This window comes from Python bivittatus, unplaced genomic scaffold (genome assembly GCF_059951505.1).
Source record: "Python bivittatus isolate LINGU-HERP-01145 unplaced genomic scaffold, Pbiv_v1 ctg000320_np1212, whole genome shotgun sequence".
Taxonomy (NCBI): domain Eukaryota; kingdom Metazoa; phylum Chordata; class Lepidosauria; order Squamata; family Pythonidae; genus Python; species Python bivittatus.
Genome location: NW_028277052.1, coordinates 13,269,183 through 13,285,272, shown reverse-complemented (window position 1 = coordinate 13,285,272; position 16,090 = coordinate 13,269,183). Strand labels below are relative to the sequence as shown.

Below are 16,090 nucleotides of genomic sequence, written 5' to 3'. Positions count from 1 at the left end.
GTCCCAAATATGCTGTTTAAGGATACTTCTGGCATTTTCAAATCCTAAAAGGAAGTGAAGCTTGTCAATAACATTCTTAAACAGGTTGACTTAAAGTGGTCTCTAAGAACCAGTGGGCAGACCCACTGGGAGAAAAGTTAACTTTAGACAAAGGTTAAAAAGACAGTATTAAGCTCTGGCATCCATGGAGACCAGCCCCATCTTTAAATCTTCCTTAACACATCTTGGGACTGCAAGGATAGCTCTAATAAACTTAGACGGAATGCCTTCAAGGATATCAAGCTTTCTAAAAGTACAGATATAGAGAAGCTGTGAGATAATTTTGGTTATGAAGACCTTGCCAGCTGCAGAGATAGAGTGAGCCCCCTTGGAATGGAAACATCTCAGGATAGCTGGAACCACACTGAGCAACACTTGTCAGATATAACAAATGTTCTCTGCAGGATGGCAAGACCTGAAAAAGCACTACTAGGTAGTGTAGTATATAAGTGTACACCTGCTCAATACAATTCCTATTAATTCACCAATTGTCAATTTTATGATAGTTGTGTGCAAATATTGAGACTTCCGTTTTCTCATAGTTGTATCATCTGTATACAAAAGTGCTGGAATCACTTGGCCTGGTAATATGGAGGTTGATGAGTGGGAACAGAGAAGACCTGAATTATTGAGTGAATATATAAGTTTAAAAGTAGAGAAGCTAGACTACATCCCTGCCTCACACCTCTCTGAATAGTGACAGCTCCAGAAAGATGTTCCTTTCCTCAAAGTGGTGTTGGAATGGAGGGACTGAATGAGAAGAAGCAACTTTTTAGCTATTGAGGATTATCTTAAGTTTTTTCACAGCCTTTCCCTTGGAATTAAATTGAAGGCTGATTTAAAATTAATGAAGGGTCCAGAAAGTGAACATCTGGGTTGGGAAGAGTATTTCTCAACTAAATAGTGGAGGACAAGACAGTGCTCAAGTGTTGATCAGTCTCCTCAGAAACCTGCCTGTTCCTGAATGAGGACATTTTCACTTTCAGCTCAGTCCAATAATTGTAAGTGGATATATTTAGCACATAGTTTGGTTAAGCAAACAAATGGGTCAACAATTCCAGGGTCTAATCTATCTCCTTTGTTTTTGTAAAGTGAAATAACATTGGGAAAATGTGCTGAGCTCTAGATTTGGGTAAATGGGACAGCCGGTACTGGAACCTACCAATACTTGTTCTCCCTTAATAATTCCAGGAGATAAAATCTCTTCCAGAGCTTTTCCAGGATTCAATTGTAAAATGAGGTCTTGACCTCAGATGTGGACATGGGTGGCCAGGCAGGAAGAATTTCAAGAGTACATTGGAGCTGGATTCTCTAAAGATTCCACTGTGAAATTTTCACAAATGCTCTGGAAATAGTTCTCCCACGATTCTATGGATCTTTGGCAGAGTGGACCAAAATCTCTATCTTCAAGGAAACCAATAACTAGATACCAGAGCCTGGCAGTGCAAGGAAACTCCCCCACTCTGTTATAGCTTTCCTTTCCTTTGATTTTAGAAGTGTTTTACAGTTTGTCTTTTGTTCTAAGAGTGAAAAGAAAGTACCTAGGGGATTGTTAACATGGAAGGCATTTACTGCCATAAGCAGGGCCTTTTTCACTTTGATGCAATCAGTGTCAAACCAGGGTTTGGATCTAATACGATGGCATCTGAGGGTAATCTTAAGAGCAGGGATAAGAGACTATATTAACACCTACTCAACCGCGTCTGCTAGGCAAATTTGAAAATGAAACTGAAGGAGGTAATCCAAATTCAAGAGACCTAACAGGCTTTTTACTACTCTGAAGGACCATTTACTCTTAACACTCTTTTGCTTTTTGCAGGAAATTGGAACTTGCAGTAGGATCAAAAATATTGCACGGCCTAAATTGGAAGAGAAAGGCTACAGCTAAGCCAACAGGAATATGAATTTAGTGGAAACCATTATACTCAACTCTCCTGAAGGTCTCCCATCTTTTACACTGGTAACACCCTAAAGATACTGGGCATATATCCAGGTAGAAATAGATTCTCCATAGCCCTGGTTTCTTGGAAAAGGAGAATATCAAAAGTAATAATATAATCCAAGAAGGAGGCATCCAGGTTCTTTACTTTTTAATCTCCTGTGTCCAGCAGAGGACACAGATTAAATCATGATTAAGAAAAAAGTTAGCATCAGGAGCCTCAGGCAATGACCTGATCAGGGGAGATGGAACTGAACAAAGGGGGATGTGGTGAATCTTCAGTTAATACAGTTGAAGTTAAAGTGCTTTTGAACATGAAAGACCTGGGAATGAGATAAGTGCACCTGGAGGGAGCAGCATCAAATACTGGAAAGTGTGATACCTTCTGGAATTGGGGGTATCTTTCAGTGCAGTGGCTATAGGATCCTTCTATAGAGATTAGAGTGGTCTCAGAAGAACTGGGAACTAGACTCCCATAGGATGGAGTGTCAAAGGTTTATAGGGTACCTTTCAGCACCAGTATGAAAAAGAGCAGGCTCATCCCTCAAACCAGAATACTGACAATTTTGATGGTAAAAGCCATAGATGAGGGATGAAATAACAATCTACATCACCAAAGCTGTGAAAAGGGGGCTGGTGACATAAGCAGAAAAGAAATGTCAATATTGTTGGCACTGTATCTATCCAATTTTCACTAAAAGCTGGCATTTGTTACTGCTAACAAAGCCCAAGGCCTTCTAGCAGAATTGCAAGTTGATGGAAACATTATATTTGCAAAGCAACAATGGATCTGAATGACATATTTGAACAAGTTCTTGGCCATGCTTGGGTGGGGGCGAGCGGGCGGGGAATGGAAATAAATTTTTGAAAAATGTCAGAAACTTATAATGTGCCTCACCAACATGGAACTGGGTCTCGTGAATGAGAAGAGATAGCATCAGAAAATCTCAATTTAAAAGCAGCCAAAGATGTTTGTAAAGAAAGAAAAGTTTCCTCACAACACTGACATGTTGTTGATCATCTCCAACCATCCTATCGCTATTTCAAAATACGAAACCCTTCACTGCCAACTGGTCAAGGGGAAGATGAGAGTGAAAATGCATGGAATGTTCTCACCTTTTGTGTGTTTAATTGATTTCTTGCACACAGTCTGAAAGAGAGAGAGAGAAGAAAAAAACAACAGGATCCCTCTCTGACCTACAGACAATTACTATAAACACAGAGAGACAGTTTTCCTAGGGGACAACTGCAACTCAGTGACAAACTACTTGTACCAAGCTTACTACCCTGTCTGATGTTTTACCCTAAAAGTCTCTTCACTAAAAATACAGGAAGATGGCATTTGTCAATACAAAAGAACAGCCCCTAACACTGTATTTATTTGCACCGTTGCCTCTGGACTACATTATGATCCCACTGGAAGGGCAGAGAACATCCAGGAAGACAGATCACCTTCAGGTAATCTGGTGTTTTGCCTCTCTGGCAGCATATTTTGTCACAAACTGGCTGCTTTTATGGTGAGTGCACTGATCCCATGTTCTGAGCATTCCAAGATGTGGTTGCAAGTCAAGAAAAAACATTCTTACTGGATCCAACCATTGGCATTACCAAAGTGTGAGTCAGAAGCCTCTGGAGTCATCTTCTAAGTGCTACAGAATTTCTGCCCGTTAGAATTCTTCAGCTTTCCCATCAAGGTGTCCTTCACATGGCCAATGGCTGCTTGGGAATTATAAGATTTGTGGCCCAATTCATCTGGGGAACAATGAGAAGGCTTGCACTAGACAATATTGTACTACATTGAGATAAACTGCTTTCCCATATTGAGAGCTACAACAACCAGCTAGAGAGTTGCGCTGACATCATCATCAGGACAGTGACTTCACAGAAAGGATCGGGTTGACGTTTTTGATACATTGGGGAGGATTCAGTTCTTGAATTGGAAATAGGGATTGGGCGCAGAAAGCCTCTGAAAGCAAATTTATTCTTTGGGGAATGGAGAACCCCCAACACAAAAATTACCTTATTGGAAATCAACCATTTTGTTGGGGAATTTTGGTGGCACAATCTTAGGATGTTGTCAGCTCTTGACAAAGAGTGTGACCTAATAAAAGGCAGCATCCTGTGTCCAGCCCTCTGCTCAGTATTCCCCCCCCCCCTTTCCCTGGAAACCTTGCCTTCCAATGGCATGACAAGCACAAGCTGATTGCAATGCAATTAATGCAAGAGACTTAGATATATTTGTGGCCCACAGAATGGCTGCCAGCGACAGCCTGAAACATGATACCAACATTTCACAGTGGAGGCATAGCTCCACTGCAAGCATATCAGTGTTATACCATTTTAATGGCCTTTTCGGAAGACGCTTGAGAATTGTGGTTTGTGGGGTGGTGGATGGAAAATACTGGGTCTGAAATCCCAATCTCCCCTCTCCTCTGATAATCACCACTCTTAGGAACCCCTGGAGAGAGAAAGCTGTTGTTCGCTTTATGGTTGCAATGTAAATATGCACAAAGCAGCTGGGGGAGGGTACTATAACCCAATGGTAGAAAATGTGCTTTGAATACGTAAGATTTCAAGGTTCATGCCTTGATATCTGAAGTTTAAAAGGATCAGATAGAGGAAATGGGGGGGGGAATCCTGCTCAATTGAAGACACTACAAAAGCAGTGCCATTCAGACTAGAAAACCCAGACTGAGATGGAGAAATAATTTAACTTGGAATAAAGTAGTTTCTCCATCTTCGTAACATCACCTGCCCCCCCCCATTATTAATATAGTTCATGTTAAATGTACATTTAACCTGAAATGGTCTATGACTTTTATCTGGTGTCCACAGCTTACGCTGTGGTTCCTACAGTTTGTCTGAATATTTGGTAAAACTAAGTATTGACATTATGGAAATGCACACAAAACACTGGAATCAAACTTCTGGATCAAAGCAAGGACAATTCTTTTGATTCATGGAATATTATTGCTTTGCCTAAACTTTTTGGCTAAAACATAGAACAGGAAATTTTATTTCCAAGAACCATTTAAAAAAAAAAAAAAAAGCTATTCCCTCCCCTCCCCAAGGGCTAGAGATAAGCTTGGTAATGTTGCCATACAATCTCAGGAGAGAGAAAGATTGAAATTTTTGGCAAATAGAGGTGTTGAGCCTATATACATTAATTAATCTAGTATATGTTATTAAAAATGAGGCAACTGAATTCGGGCATTCTACCAATAAATTACCAAAATGTGATCTGAGCAAGATAAAGGGCCCCAGAGGTCTGCAGATTAGGATCGCCCACCCCCATCTTAATACATCATGACTGAAGCTGAGTGAACACAGACAATCAGATGGTTTGAACAATAAAGATTATGTATACACACATGCAATGTCACTCTTTTATATACCACGTTATAGTAGAAGTTGTCGGTTAAATGAAGGCCCCCATGCTTGATCATAATCACTTCCACAATGACAAATAAATGCTGTTGCACATAGGGCACCCCATTTAAAGCTAATTACCAATGCTTCTTGGATGACCTGATATTCAGAATGCTTTCCTACATCAATAATGTCTGCCACTTAAAAGGTATTCAGGAGAAAAGTGGCAGATGGCCAGACAAGGGTGTTTTCCCCCACCTTATCAGTATAAAATACAGTATACATTGTCAGAATATAATTGATCTTTTCAAGGTCAGTGGAAGTCAGACTCAATATGGGCAAGTCAGAGGAGAGAATGAGAGTTATCTGATTACTTTTCTGTTTTCTTCTTTTTTGCAATGTCAATGGATTGCCTTTCAGTTAAAAAAAGTTGCTGTTCACAAGGTGGCTTACAGAAGCAAAGATAATTTTGAAAAGAAAAGCTAAAGTCAGCGTAGATCATCTAATAACAAAAACTACTAAGACTACACAGAAAATCCACTGAGGCTTGTTCGCAGGTCTTCATAAAGATCCCTACAAGTATTTTTTGTTTAAAAAAGAAAATCAATGATTTCCCCCCCCCCCCAAACTAATTCCCAGTCAATTTAGTTCCTTCTAAAAGAAACACATAAGGACTTCCCAAGGGGGGGTGGGGGTGGGAATGTTTAAATCAGAGGTGTTATGCAAATATATTTTACAATCACTAGATCCACACCAGTATTTAAAACTTCTTTTGAAAGGAAATGTACTGGAGATCCAAGCCTACTACAGAGTTCATATTTGCCCCTGGAAATTTTTACCCATAATTTCAGGTTTTCCCAAAGAGAGCTTAGAAAACGTAATGTCACAAGAATGTTTTTTAAATGATACATATATTTACTATTATTTTTGAGAGAATGTGAGAGAGCCAGTGTGGTATAGTGGTGAAGGCATCAGGCTAGAAACCAGGAGGCCATGAGTTCTAGGCCCGCCTTAGGCACAAAGCCAGCTGGGTGACCTTGGGCCAGTCCCTCTCTTTCAGCCCTAGGAAGAACTCAATGGCAAGCCACTTCCAAAAAACCTTGCCCAGAAAACTGCAGGGACTAATCCAGGCAGTTTCCAGGAGTCAAAACCTGACTCAAAAACAAAGACACTTCCCATCCCACCAGGTGACACTTGTCCATCTTCATCATAAAAAGATGACACATTTCTCCATCCTCATCATAAAAAGAACTTCTCACTGTATCCTTTGAATATTTGCCTGGGAAGTAAAATCAATCAACTCTGATAAAAAAAAAAAAAGTCTGTTTGTTTATCTAATGTATATCCCACCACAATCATAGAAGGCTCTCGGTTGCTCACAATAATCAAACCAAAAACTTACAAATGCATTAAAACATCCCAAAACATGGTGTCGGATCCCAAAAACCCACCGGAAAAGCTCTGTTTTCAACCTCTTCTGGAAGGCCATTAATGTTGGAGAAAGGTAGACCTCTAATAGGAGGCCATGCCATAGAGCAGGCCCCATCACTGAAAAAGAAAACTTCTGAGCTTTACCCCCCCCAACCTCCCCCAAATGAGGGGCCACCAGCTACTTCTGGCAAGATTGAAGTAGTGGGGCTAGATCTAGCGGAGAGCTCCAGTCCTGCAGGTAACTTGGTGCCAAGCCAATATATATATAACTTTTGAAAGACCTTTTTCCAAAAGCAGCAGTACATTAGTGATTGTAAATAGAAATGGGACCGTAACTGCACTAACTGCTTCCTGAAAGATTCAGAATATTTGCATTAATGAACAGTGTAACTCTAGGCTCTGCTGAGAGTTGTCTGTCTTTGCATTTAGCACAATTTGAAAGCTTGAGTATCAATTTGCGAATTGATACTCAATTTGGTTCAATAAATAGCATTGGCTTACCTACTTCATCTCTTTCACACACACAAATTTCCAGGATGCTAACTAACCACATAACTTTGATCATATTGATGCCTGTCAGAGAGATTGATTGCAATCTGCTGATTAGCAAGGATTTGTCTTCAAGTTAAATACTGCCAGGATAACATTACCCAGAAACAATGGCCTTCAATTACAGGAGGAAGGATGGGTTAAACCATCTTTACATAAATTGGAAAATAGGATGTGAAAGCTCGTTCAGCAGAAAAACAAAATTGTATTTATACAGTACTGCAATACCATTAGTATAATAGCTTATATCTCTAGTGAGAAATCTATGGGATAAAGAAGCTAAAGTCAAGATCATTACAGAATGATGGAATGAACACACACACAGCATTCCCCATATGAGGCACTAATAAAAACCAGAAATAGGGTCAGAATGATTCAGACATCTGAACCTTTTAAATTCAATAACAGCTGATCTGAGCAGCATCTTCAAGGCTAATGTATAGATCACAATGCAGCTATCAATAAAACAAAAATGCATTGAAAATGTGTATTTTAAGATAAGCATCTGTTTGGAAAACTGTACGTTGAACTGGTACATTCAGTGCTTATTTGAGCATAAAACTAAAACCAAATGGTTCTCCATTTTCATTTTTTTATATGAATTTTGACCAAACTTCCTGAATTTTTATAGGCACAATATACTAAAGTAGGGATAAATAACCTGTGCAAAACATTTGGAGATCACCAGGCTGGGAAAAACTCAGAAGAACAATACAGCTTGAATGTGCATTTGTCTTCGTACATAGTCTCTTTATATGTCCCCTTTTCTCCAAAAAATCAGGGGAGCTTACATGGGGATTTCTCTTCATACAACAACAATTGTGAGATAGGTTGGACTGGGAGAGAGTAACTGACCCTAAATATCCACTGAGTACCTGTGGCTGAAGTGGACTTCAGCTGGGGTCCCAAGTCTTAGTCCACCACATTAACCACACTGGCTTCGTTTCTATATGAATGTAAGTTCAGAATATTTGTATCTAACTTAGGAAATATTGTTGATATTGCCCAACCCAAAAACAGTGTATTTCACTAGTGTGTTTTCCCAGCCATATTGAAGCTTTTCAGTTTCAGACTCTCATATACAAAGACAACTTTTATTATGAAAAATATTGAAGCACCTCAGGACATGTGGGAGCTAAGCAGCCTGCCACAAGCCAGCATCCTTTAGAACTGCAAAGTGTCAGCTCCACCCCAGGGTGACCCATGTCTAGTGTATATTATGGGAGTTGGCATCCAACATAATTGAAAGCCAACTTTTTGGGAAAGGCTGGCCTAAAGGAATTCTATGGAACAATCTTAAAAAGACTAAGATGAAAATAAGAACTTGAAAAAATAATGTGGGTGGATGGAAGTGGTTCAGCTATATTCTTCTCTCACAGTGCTCTGGAATATAACTTATCCTGGGGAGTTAAGCGATAGCTAGGCCATGAAACAAAGGGGGATTGCTTTTACTGTAACCACAGGTAGTAATGAAGAAAGTAAGAGGGGGAAATTATAGGAAAGAAGATGTGAGAATGATGGAAATGGACAGTCCTCTGAGTCGTATTCCCCATTTTTCAGCTCACCTCATATAATCTCTGAAAGAATGCCATTGCCACAAGACTAATTTGATATTCTCAGAGCTATTCTGACCATAATCTAGCCCAAGGATGGGGAACCTATTTACCTCTTGGTGCTACTGAACTGAAATTCCCAGCATCTCTCCCTGGTTGCTATGATGTTGGTGTCGCAAGAAATGGAAGTTCAGAAGTCCTAGTTGGTCACAAGTTTCCTATCTCTGATCCAGTCCAAGGAGGTTAGAAAAAGATGGCAAAAATGCCTGAACATGTGTTTACATATTCTTAACAGGCATTCCACATGTTTCCTCCCCAAAATAATTCTGAATGCTATTTCCTCATTATGCATTGATGTCCTGGATCTATATTCTCCTGGAGTATCAATGTTATTTTCCCAAATACAACTTGATCTTAAAATGACACCAACAACACTGACAGATTCTGTTCTTGGCTCTATCTTCTGTTAATCAGTGTTCTCCTTTTCCAGTTGGAAGAATGAGAAAACCAGGAAGGATGAATAAAGTGCCAGAGAGCTCTTGAAAAAAGTCTCCCTTCGGAATTAACATGTTTTGCTGCTGCTAGGATACAGATTAGTGTGGACCGAACCCCTTTTAATCTACTTCAGTGGGCTGAACCAGGCATGTGTGCAACCCACAATCCGAGGGGTGCATTGAATTACTTCTCTGCTTTAATAGCCAAAGTTCTCTAGAAACAGTGAGTCCTCCTCTTCTAACAAAGAATTTTGTAGGGAAAGTAGGGGAAGAAAATATCACTGGGAAGGAATGGAGCTCAGAAGAATATGGCCATTGGTAGAAAAGTTTCTTCCTGGGCTAAGATGATCGAGGTATAAACCTAACATGCTTATTAGGAACAAGTGCCAAAGAACTCATCAATATTTAACTCACAGGAGGGTAGGATATTCCAATAGAACCAATCAGAAAAATTGTCCTGCAGATGTGGTTTTTTGGGGTTTTTTTTGACCAGTTCATTCAATTTTATGGAAAGAGATTCTGCTGATGACATTTCTTTCAAAGAAGAAAAGGATATTGAGGCAATTCTCAAGATTGCAGCATGATATTATTGCCATTATTTAGTTGGATTCGTGTAAATATCCTGCTTTCTACTATACAATACTTTTTCCAGCTGTCTGCAGCCTTTCTGGCTTCTTAAGGTTTCATTAAATTCTACAGGAAGGCGTCGCAAGGAGCTCATCCTATGGGGTTTTCACCCTGGGTTTTAACAACAGCCAAAGAAACCTTCAAATCAGATAAAGTTGAGTATAAGAAAACAACAGAAATACCTAGCTACATTGTACCCCTCCCATAATAAAGCAAACTCAAAAGCACCAGCAAAAAGACATTTGAAAAATATTATGAAGTAACTTGAGAGTAAGATAAAAGAAGTTACTTTTGGAAGGGGAGAAAGTTGTTTTTTTTTTTTTTCCAATTATCTGAATTTAATTTTGATGCTTGCCAAAATCTGTCAACAGTAACTGTTTTTTATATATTGTGAGCCTCTATGTCAAAAGAAAACCCATTATCCAGAACAAAATTAATATAGCAATTAATTTCTGACCAAAACGAACCATTACAGCATAAAACCACATCCTATAAACCCCCATATTGCATTTTGAACACCCCATCTCCAACAATTAGCTAGATCTATCAATTTCTTCCTGAAAAGATGCACAGATGTCTAATAGAGATGAAATAATTTTCGGGATGATTCGCTGTAACTCTAAATCCACAGAAATGTGACATATATTATGAATATAAGGCCCAAATGTCCTTATACTGATAATCATATACTGGATATTACAATTCCTTATTCCATGAGTCCCGATACTTTTCAACAACTAATTTGGTAAAGTCTAGCAACTGTTGGTAATAATTGTTATGCGCTTATTATTTTGCAAACTGCTTATTAAATCCTCTAGTTCTAGAGAGAGTTCTAAAATACTTAGGACTGTCAGCCCATGACTAGATGTCAAAAGGTGTTTTAATGAAACATCTGGCCACTGTGAGTGTTTTGGCAAACAATACTTATACATCAGCTCAAAAAACTATCATCGTCTCATCCTAGTAATTGATCTAAAGCTCATGGTGCTTGTTAATAAGGGGTGGGCAACATTTTGGTTTTTGGAAAGAGGCCTCATTTAATATTTGGGGGAAAGCATGATGAGATAATATGGAGAAGACAATATGACAGGAGGTAGAATATTGTTGTTTTCTTGGGATTGGGGAGAATAGTTTTCAGGGAGGGGGGCATTTATCTTACAAATACATCTTTTATGTTTTCTGCCTCAAAATGATAGAAAACCATGATGCTGACAAGAACTCTTCAACTTTTGGGCACCTGACAGCTCATTCTTTCCTAAAAGATTCTGCTGGGCCAGTTAAATAATTCCACTTGAACATCAGGTTGAGCACCACCATGCTCAATTTCTTTCAAGCTGTCCTCAACTCACATCCCTGAATGGCCAACTGTGATCCCTACTAAGATCTACAAACTCCTTCTACAATTGAAAAACAGCAAGGTTGATGGGGGAGTCTCAATTCTGGCTGAGTTCTTGAAAACTAACTCTGACTGATGGGCTTCCTTAACCGCCTCTTGATTCACCTCCCTTGACCGTTCTCTCCAGATCCCTGAGGATCTATCTATCACAGTTCCAAACTTTAAGAAAGGAATAGAAATAATCCAGCTAATTTTACCCTAATTATTCTTCTAAGTATTCTCAGCTGTACCAACAGGTACCTGTACTGGAAAATGACTGACTGGCTGATCCAAGACAAAATTTGGGCTCAGGAGCAAACCAGATTTAGGTCCAGGTGATCTGCACTAGACTATCTAGCAGAAAAATATTCTTAATATCAAAGAGGTTGATATGTTGCTTTTATTGATTTAAAGACAGCTTTTGACTCAATTCACAGAGATAGGTTCTGGGCAAAGCTTGTCACATCTTTTATCCATTGAAGGCTTCAACTTGAAACTTCACAAAAGCACTCAAATATTTATTTATTTGATTGTTTATTTAATCATGCAGTTGATCATTTTTGTTGCCTCCTGGATCTTTTGCTACTGTTGTATTTATGAATTTTGATGGATTTTATGTGTATATTCCAGTCTATGACAATAAACGCTTATTCACTTAAAGGTCAGAGGTGTTCTGGGACATGTACAACAATCCCCATTTAAAAATGAGTGAACTTGCTCCTCTCCAATTTAATTTTTATGTCAATTCCATTGATCAATTCCCTGATAAAAAGTGATTTTTACCCTCTTAATCTGGCTAATAATGCTATTTAGTCCTCCTTTATGCTGATGTGACAGCTACGCTCTCCACAACACAAATAGTCTTGAAGCATATAACATAAGCAGTGCCCTTTTGGATCGGAGCCCAGAACATCTAGTCCAGCAGCATGTTCTCGTAGTGGTCAATCAACTGCACAAGGAAGCCCAATAGACTCCCAGCCAATGGCCCTCAGAGGCAGTCCCACTGCCCTCAAGGCTAATAGCCATTGATCCTCATGGCTCCCAAGTTGAATTGTGTTGTGTAAAAAACAAAAAAACAAGCTTTCGTCTACCCTAATTCTTTCAGGATTCAATTTTAATGGCAAGGAGAAAACAGCCTCTCTCTGTCTACTTTATCCATATCATGCATAGCTTTATGCACCTTAATCATGTCCCTTCTCATCCACCTCCTTTCTAGACTAAAAGCCCCACGTGTCACATCCTCTCCTCATAGGGAAGCTGCTTCAGCCCCTTCATCATCTTAGTTGCCCTCCTCTGAATCTTCTGTAGCTCCACTATATCTTCTGGTGTGGTGACTAGAGCTGCACACAATATTCCAGATGCAATTGCACCATTGATTTATGTAACAGCATTATGATATTGGCACCTCTATTTTCAATACCATTTCTTATTATCCCTAACATGCTGTTGGCCTTTTTTACAGCGGATGCACACGGTGTCAACACCTTCATTGAACCGTTTACCATTACTCCAAGATCTCTTTCCTCATCAATCACTGCTAGCCTTGATCTCATTAGTTTGTATGAGTAGCTAGGATTTTTGGCACCATGTGCATCACTTTGCACTTGCTCACATTGAATGACATCTGCCAGTTAGATGCCCACTCCCCTAATGTGCAGAGATCCCTTTGGAGCTCTTCACAGTCTCTACTGTTTTTGCCTTCAAGCTGTAGTCTTATACTGTAGAGAGAAAAAAACTGACAGTACTACCAATTAGTCTTAAAACAATGGTCTTTACCAAAAGGCAAGACAACTGAATCCATTGCTGGAAAACAATTTTATAGAATAAACCAAGGCCTTCAAATACCTGGGTATTATCTTCAGATCCTCTGCATCCAGAAGTGAGCATACTAAAGCTATCACTGACCAGGCTCACAAGGTTGCTAATACAATTCTGTATTTTGCTGGCAGTGACAATAATTACATCCTCACCAGTATTAACATCTATAAGGCTAAAGCAATGAACCTCTTGCTTTCCATGTCACAGATTTGTACTTATCCAGATTTAAGATCTTTTGAAGCCATCCAGTTCACATTTTTAAGATGTATACTCCAAGCTCATCAATGCATATCTCACTCTTTGCTACATTTGGAATCCGGGTTAGTTTTCCTTGTGGTGATATGGGACCGCATCGCGTTAGCTCACGGTGGAACCTGCTTTATTCCAGATCTCTCACTTTCTGTATATAGCTATGAATCAGCTTAGAAGAAAGGAATTAAATTAGACATTAGGTCTATTAACTCAATACTTGGTTTCACTAGCGGGGGAGAGAGGCAATTGAATTGAAACAACATGCCCCTGATCCCAATCTTTAAAATGGTTGGATTCTATCCCCCTCCTTTATGACTGGGGGCAGAGCAGAACACCCTTCACTTCAGCTAGCTATCTAACTAACACTTTGTGCTAGCCGCCCTAGAAATGTGCTTTATAAGTTCTTTTATTGATTTAAAGGCAGATTTTGACTCATTTCACAGAGATAAGCTCTGAGCAAAGCTGGCTGCCTCCTTTATGCATCAAAGACTTCTATTTTGGGTCATGAAATTTAGTTGAAATTAATGCAGGTCAGATGTTCTTTGGGACATCTTTCTACACCAATCCCCACCCAAAATAAGAGTGAAACAAGAGTGTACCCCCTTCTAGAAGATTAACAGTTTAGGTTCCTCAGTTCCCCAAATACATACTTGTGGTTTCTCCAGAACCACGAGAAAGCTTGACCCATTTAGCATTTATTTGTGAATTTTAATATTGTTTTCTGTTTTATATTGTATACTGTACATGTATGCTATAGTTTAGGAAATGCTCATTCATTTAATGATGCTGATCTATGACCATAATACATGTTAATCAATAGTTATTGTGGCTGGATAGAGCTCTGTAGCCCAGAAATATTAACAAGTGGCTACCCTGCCTTCTCTAAAGTACTGTGCATAATGATACACAATAGAAACAACAATCCCTTCCCAGTTCCTTCCAATGTAGCAGGTGTAGAGAGTCACAGAGATGACCTTGGAGAGCCTAGACAGAGACGACGATTGGAAAAACAAACATTAAGCCCAGGAAACAGAGAAAGCTTGAGAAAAAAAGCTTACACTAACTTCTCCCTAATTCATTAGAATAGAAGAGTGAGGGAGGGGAAACTCAGTTAGGCCTTCAAGGTTTTATTACCATAGCCTATATCAATGAGAGAGCCAGTGTGGTGTACTGGTTAAGGCATCAGGCTGGAAACTGGGAGACCATGAGTTCTAGTCCTGTCTTAGGCACAAAGCCAGCTGGGTGACCTTGGGCCAGTCACTCTCTCCCTGCCCTAGGAGGAGGGAGGCAATGGACAATCACCTTGAAAAACCTTGCCAAGAAAGCTGCAGGGACTTGTCCAGGCAATTGCAAGGAATCAAAAAATGACTAGAAGGAACAGGGGGGAAAAAATCAATAAAGTATAACTCCAGTTATAGGGTTAAGGGTGATCTGTTGCTTCCCAGTAGGGGTATGCAAAACATTTTTTTTTATTCAAAACATCTCAAATTTGAAACAACACAGTTAGAATTTAACACCCCCCTCCCTCCCTCCTCCATTGGAAGAACGTAAAGACCGCGTTGCAGAAAGAATGCCTTGGAGAAAATCTTTCTATGAGATTGCTAAGCATCAACATCAATTTGATGGTACATAATCAATCAATCAATCAATCAATTGTGTTTCAAGTACAGGGTGGGTTGCTATGACATTTTGCAAATGTTTCAAACTCAAGGCAGCTGTTGCCCATTCAAGGCAGGGCATCCTACACTCAAAATAAGGTGTTTGAGATTTGAAAGAGTTTGATTCCGAAAGTTCTGCACATCCCTGCCCAATGCACTTACCCACAACCTATCCACAACTATATAAAGTAAATAAATAAGTAATTAAGTAAATCAGCTGTGCTCTCCAAATCTGCACAGATTAATGACGAGAAGGGAATCCCTGATGTCCAACTACAATATCTTATTTCTGCAAGACTAATGCCGAACTAAAATGCCCTGAGATGTTTGAGGCTGGGGACTGCTGTTGGAATCATTCACTTCAGCTCCCCTTAGAAGAAACGACGTTATTAATCTAACATGTTTATTGTTGGCTGCAGAATGATTGGAAGGATTTTTGTTCCCAGACTCAAAGTCTTATTTGTCAAGCCAGACAGCTTAGTGTTAGCCTTGCAGCAGGGCAACAATGTCTGGGAAAGGGCAAGAATTTATCGCAGAGATGTGCGAGCAATTGGCAACAATAGAAGGGGAACTGGGAGACTAGGAACTGAAAAGGTGAAGAAAGTAAATTAAATTTTCAATGTCTTATCCATATGATCATCTGTCACTACAGGAATTGCATGCAGAATTTATTATTGCTTACATTCCTGTCTGGGCAGAGCATTTGATATTCTTAAGATATCAGACCTAGGATTACAGATTTGCTTTCTCTCAAATTCACTGGAATGCAGCTTGGCTAATTCTTGCACAGTCAAACCAACAAGTGGCATCAAATTCAGAATTTCAGCAAGGAAAAAATACATACGACTGAATCAATGTGTTTTGGAATCATTTCAGTGATACATTCTACGTAAGCCACTGAGTGGTTAATAAATAAAATAAATACATTTCCTGATCTATTCCTGTCATTTCCAGTTAAAAGGACTAAGCATTTGGTGATGAGGAAG

At 39.4% G+C, this 16,090-nt stretch overlaps 1 protein-coding gene across 6 annotated transcripts in view; it reads right to left on the bottom strand.

Annotated features, from left to right (window-relative positions):
• The window catches only part of UNC5D (unc-5 netrin receptor D), a 417,169-nt gene that overhangs the window by 300,386 nt on the left and 100,693 nt on the right, over positions 1-16,090 (bottom strand). The window lies entirely within an intron of this gene.